At 42.5% G+C, this 6000-nt stretch overlaps 1 protein-coding gene across 2 annotated transcripts in view; it reads right to left on the bottom strand.

Annotated features, from left to right (window-relative positions):
• Positions 1 to 247: 247 nt before the first annotated feature.
• Positions 248 to 6000, bottom strand: part of LOC144369406 (uncharacterized) — a 102417-nt gene continuing 96664 nt past the window's right edge. For both annotated transcript variants that reach the window (XM_078029366.1, XM_078029376.1), the window contains one exon: positions 248 to 2774. The gene's annotated coding sequence lies outside the window, so the exon portion shown is untranslated. The remainder of the gene's footprint in view (positions 2775 to 6000) is intronic.

Genomic DNA, 6000 nt, shown 5'->3' with positions numbered 1-6000 from the left:
GGGCCCCATCCAAAAGGCCTCATAAACCCCATTCAAACACAGTTGCTCTCATTATTGCCTCTGAACTTGTTCAGTGTCCCTCCCCACCCCTAGAAGAGTGCTCAGGTTTCCTTCAGGCTGTGATCCAACTTGCAAAGACGTGCCAAAGAGCTAGTGTGTGGGGTGCTGAATTTAAATGCCCCATTCTCTACTTTAGCCACCCCCATGAGATGGCATTTTTGCATGAACAACATGAAGAACCAAAACATGATTTGAGATAGACTTTATTGCCATGATAAATGGCTTTCTCTGAGGGGCATTTCCACAGGCTTCAGTTGTGGTAGGAGACACTATGCATTCAAGTTAAGTTCTCTTTCTTGTGTCTCAGGGAAGAAAAAATACTTGATGAGGTATTATGTAGATGTGTTAGTCTGGTTCCCCTGGGGAGCAGACTCTGAGATGGGAGATAGGCAGATGAGAGATTTATTGGGAGATAAAATCTATGAAACAAGAGGCAATAAGAAGCAGCATTGGGCAGACGAAGTCCTCAGACTGAGATGAATATCTGATACTTGAAATGAAAAAGGAGAGGAAGAAAAATGGGGCAAGGAAAAGCTCAACCCAACCCAATAGAAATTCCAGAACAAAACCAACGATTGCCCAGTAGAGAAGCCCCACATTACACAGAAATGGCCACACTGCAGGGTCTCCACCATGCTCAGTCATGCAGCAGAATATTAAATCAGCCCAATGCTGGGGCTGGAACTCCAGGGCACTGCAGATGGAGGCTGTCTACTAATTGCACTTTATATAGCTGAACATCAAATTCTTTTCTTGAAGGAAGTTGTGAAGAGCATGCCTGTCATAGTAGGGATGACAATAAGATAATAAAATACCAAGATGCCATGCCTTGAGCCAAGATTTAACAGATGTGGAAAGAGTATTGCAAAACACTGTCAATCAAGATAAGAATACGGCCAGGCACGATGACACATGCCTATAATCCCAGCAACTTGGGAGGCTGAGGCAGGATCACAAGTTCAAAGCCAACCTCAGCAACTTGAAGAGGCTGTAAGAACTTGTTGAGACCCTATCTCAAAATAAAAATTATTTTAAAATGGGCTGAGGGGTGTGACTCAGTGGTTAAGTACCCCTGGGGTCAATCCCTGGTACCAACAATAACAACCAAGAAGAGAACATACTGAACTGATAGAAATTTGAAACTTGAATGGTTTGGTTTTCTATCCAGTTTTGCAGTACAAACTGTTTCATTCATTATTTTAAATTTAATCATTGGCAACTGCTTGTTGATATTCTGTGTATCATACACTATTCTTGGCCTCCACTCACAAAGAGACCTTAATAAAAGAATTAAATAATTAAAACAATGCATAATAAGCCCTAATGGAAATGCCTGTGAGTTATTGCAGAAGCTCAGAGGAAGGAAGGACAAAAACATGAAATAATTTAGGCTTTTGTTTCACCCTTGGATAGGAGCCCTGACAATCTACTTCATAGAGCACCAAGTCTAGTATGTGTATTGTAAATGAGCTATCCAAATGGTTCGGAATAGCTAGGCAGCTGATTATTTCAGCAATAATCCCTGGAACAGACAGTTCTCTGTTGAAAAGAAAATCAGTCTCATAATGAAATTTAGACCACATTGGAATCCACACAATCCCCACCCTAACCAAACTGGATTTTGACTCCAGGTGTAGAAAGGTAGGCAGATTTTAGCTCACAGGTTCATGGGCAATTTTGCCACCTCCGAAGGTCAGGGCATCACTGTTCCCTATTTGGATTCATTTTGGTCACATAGACCTGATACCCAGGAATATGAATGTTGATCAGGAGTTCACATGATGTGTACCGCTCTGGGATGAGAATCTGTGGTAGGCATTGAGGAATATAATGATGTATACAACATAGCACCTACTCTTAAGGGGCAAACAGTACCAGGTCTTGAAAAGTTCACTAGTTCCCATAGAGCTCTTCTTGGGTCTATGACTGTCTTTGGGCCCCTCTGAGAACTCTGATAGACTACCTCAGACTCTCAGACTGTCTGAGCCTGCATCTTCCATTGACCTTGACTTCTACACTGAGACCTACACCTCCAGACCATGGAATTGCTTAAGTTTATGGTGTTGCTACTGCCGTTACTCCTACTGACCTTAAACTGTATGACCCTAACACAGTCGGAAGTCATTACACCCACCTGTGCTCAGGGCAGGAGCCACCATTATCCTGACAGGCATAGGCTAGGATCAAAACTAATCTTTGTAGCACACATTACTGTCCAACTATCTGCAGTGGCTCAGAAACTGGCGTTATTCTCTGTCATGCATGTCTTGAAATGTTTTTATAACAACAGGGGAAAATAGATCTACCCTACGTGAATTAACACAAAACCAGCTTCCAAGTACAAAATGACTTGCATCTTAATGCAGAAAAAATATACCAAAGTGTGCTATGTATTTTATCCCCAAAGCCCACCCTTTGTTTCTGTGTTCTAAAGTAGGGTAAGAGGAATTCTGTTATGTGATCTCTATTCTTTTTCTTTTTTTAGCCTGTGGTCTTTATATTTTAGCTACAAACCACCTCATTGGTAAGGGAGTCTTTATCAGGAATCACATGCTTCATCAAAAGTAAACCTCACATTCCTCTTCTAATTGTTGCCTTCTGACAGGTCGGGGAAAATAGTTTTGTTTTCACAGTGAAGTCACAGACATAAATCTCCTAGGATTAAAGCCCTCGCAGCAATCCAGCATGCTCACATCATCCACGAGGACTTCTTTCTGTGTGTGAGAGAGAGAAAGAGAGAGAGAGGGAATCCCTTTCAGTAAACTCAGATTCTGGAGGAGAACAGCAAATTCACCAGCCCCCTCCTCAAGTGTTGGCCAGTCCATTGGGGCTTATAAACTCCAGGTTCAAACCCAAGTTTATATATAAAACAGGAAAACCTCTTGGATTTTTAATTTCCCTTATAATCTCATCATAGTACTTCTTCCTCACTCTCCTTGGCTTCTCTGCTTCATTTGTCTGCTTGCTTGTTTGTTTCATTGTTTATTTTAACCTACAAGCCACAGCAATAGGAGAGAAAGAGCCCTGGATTTGGAATTAGAAAGAACCATGTTCAAATCCCTCTTCTTCTGCTTTCTAGCTATTTGACCTCCTGTGCTCTCCCTTAGTCTGTTTCCACAGCTGTTATAAAGGAATAATAATTTCACGAGGTTATTGAGGGAACCAAATGACCTAACATATATAAAAGTGTCTGGCACAGAAGCCTTTAATAAAATCCTCCAGTTTCACTCTCCTGATTAAATGCTCCTCTGAAACAGATCTCACAGTGAGCAGTCCACTCAGCAGGGATCACCTCCATGAAGCTGGGACACTGCTGCAGAGCCAGAAGTCAGCTGCTGTGACCAGCTGGGAAGGTCCAAGCTTAGGAGCAAACACGGTGATCGCAATCCTGGCTGCCATACTTCCCCAGGGAAACCAAGCCATGGTGTCTAGAGCAGTGAAATCAGTCCATTGCCCTCCCCTTTCTCCTCTCCCTATATTTGAAGGCCTATCTTTGTCCAAGGAAAATCAAATTAGAAAAACCAGTTTACAGGAGTGATTAAGTTTGTAAAAATATTTTCCTTTAATTTTGCAAATATTGTCTACTGAACAACGATGCTCTTTTAACTACCTTTCCCCCAATCCTCTCCCAACTATCTCTTCTCTCTCATGCCTCCTCAGTTTCAGCCAAAATCTTTGTTGCAAAAAAAAAAAAAAATCACTCTTAAAACGTCCAAAGGATTGTTAAATAGGATAACTGGTTACATCACTCAAACCAAGAATAGTATATCTAAGAACTCCCTCTCCCCTGATGAACCACATGGAAACTTCTCAGCCTGAGTGCCCATTTGGCCCCATCTCTCTTTCCAACTTCAGCTCTTGCTAGAGTTCAAGCATAAACCTTGGTTCCCAAGCAGGTTAGTGTCCCCAGCTTTCCATTTATGTCCATATTCCTCTGTTTCAACCCCGGTTTGAATCTCTCTCCTCCCTTCCCTATCAAGATCTCACTCATCCTTCAGTGGCTATCACAAGCCCTTGCCCATGCACTGACTTCCCACAGCAGGCAGCAATAGAAGTTTTGGACTCAGATGGGTTTAGGTTAATTCTCTCTCAGCTACCCATTAGTTATGAAACTTGGGGCAAGTCACACTCTTTGGTTTCGGATTCCACATCTGTGATACGGGGATAACAAACAACATCTTACCATGTTGGAAGAATTAAATAATTTGAACTGTAGAGGGCTGTGGGTGGTACGTAGTAACCAGTGAACAAACGATGGCCATTATTATCAGTATTATTATCCTCCTATAATTATCAGCACACCTCAGCAATAGCAGTGTTGCACAATTGGACCATTGTTCTATTTTGTTCCTTTCCAATGGTGGAGATTTTGGGAAAACGTCTATGGTGTAAGAATTTCCAGCTGAGGAATATGTGACCTTATGAGAAGAAAACAATTAGAGAAGCTAAGGTAACACGTCAATCTATAAAATTTGGGGCAAGTAGGGTTATATTTGTTAAAATAGTTCTCTAAAGGCAAAACATCAAACCAAGAGTCTCATGATATTTTATGCACATCATTTTAGAGAGAATTGGTTTCCGTTTACCATGTCTGGCACATGGGAAATTTTGCTGGGACACCTTGGTCATTTCAAGTTAAAACGATGTGTATGTAGTCAGTGTGCTCTGTAATAGTCAATGCCAAAGGCATCCTGCCTGCCTGCTCCTCCACCCAAACGTCTCGTGTATTTTTAATGTGGTGACTTGGAGCTACGCCTTGGCTTCCCTGGATCTTCACTGCAGCCTGTCTTGAATCATCCCAACACCCTCAAGAAACTGACCCTGGCCTACAGACCAGGGGGGGACTGGAGTTATTCTCCTCCCTTCCTTCTTTCTTCCCCTTGCTTCCAAATCAAAAGCACCCTGGATCTGTACGGAGAGTGGCCAGTTTCCACTCAAAGCCACACTCACCCAGGGAGAGGAGGAAATCAAGCATCGTGGATCAGGCCAAACTCCTCCTTCCTCACCTGGCACAGAAGGGGTTCTCTGTCCAGTGTTTCCAAGGGTGTCCTACGGGGACGTGCCCTCTCTTTTAACTCACCCTTCTTTCTCTTCCCCTCCTTTGGGATTTTTATTCTCTGCCCTTTTAGTGCTTCTCCTCCCCCCCCCATCTTCTCCAGGGAGCCTCTTCCTTCCTTTAAGAATACTTTGGCATCAGGCCCCCAGACTCTTCTAGTGATGGGCAGTTTGGCAATGTCAAGCATTCCCAGGATGCCGCTGGCATCCTCCTCAGTGACGGCCAACTCTCAGGGAGGAGGGAGGAGGGAGGAGGGAGGAGGGAGGAGGGAGGAGGGAGGAGGGAGGAGGGAGTTTTAGTTTTTTCAATGGGGGAAAGATGAAGGGGGTTCTGTGCTGTATTAAATCTGTTCTCCCAGATTTCTGAAATTCAAAACATCTCACTTTGGGTATCTGTTTCACTGCATAGACTCCTAACTAGGTTCCGATTTATAGTACTTCTGGTAATATAATATGGCTCTCTATTTCATAAAATCTAGAGCCCTAAACATACCATGCTATTATCAGTGCTTCTTATAATAGGTTAATATTCAAGGTGCCATGTTTAAATTGTTTTTTCTCTGAGCTCCAGGTTTTCCCCACAACTTGCAGAGGTAAGGAAGAGTAGAGAGGGAGAAAGAACCTCAGTTTACCCCGCTGTGCTCATAGACTAAGTAAATCTAACTACTACATCTACTGGGAGCTAAACCTCAGACCTGCCCATACCAGAATTTCTCAGTAGGAAGAGGAAAGGATATTGTTAGTATAATATTTGCTAATTTTGTTTGTCCAACAAAGAATGCTTTATTATACTGGGATACAAGGCTATCAAATATAAAGCTGTCCTATTGTTGATGGCTCCATATATTTTTTCTTTTGATTTTTTACATAATAAAATCCTTATGG

This window comes from Ictidomys tridecemlineatus, chromosome 12 (genome assembly GCF_052094955.1).
Source record: "Ictidomys tridecemlineatus isolate mIctTri1 chromosome 12, mIctTri1.hap1, whole genome shotgun sequence".
In the NCBI taxonomy this organism is placed as follows: domain Eukaryota; kingdom Metazoa; phylum Chordata; class Mammalia; order Rodentia; family Sciuridae; genus Ictidomys; species Ictidomys tridecemlineatus.
Note: the sequence above shows the minus strand (reverse complement) of the source record. Positions and strands in the feature narration are given on the sequence as shown.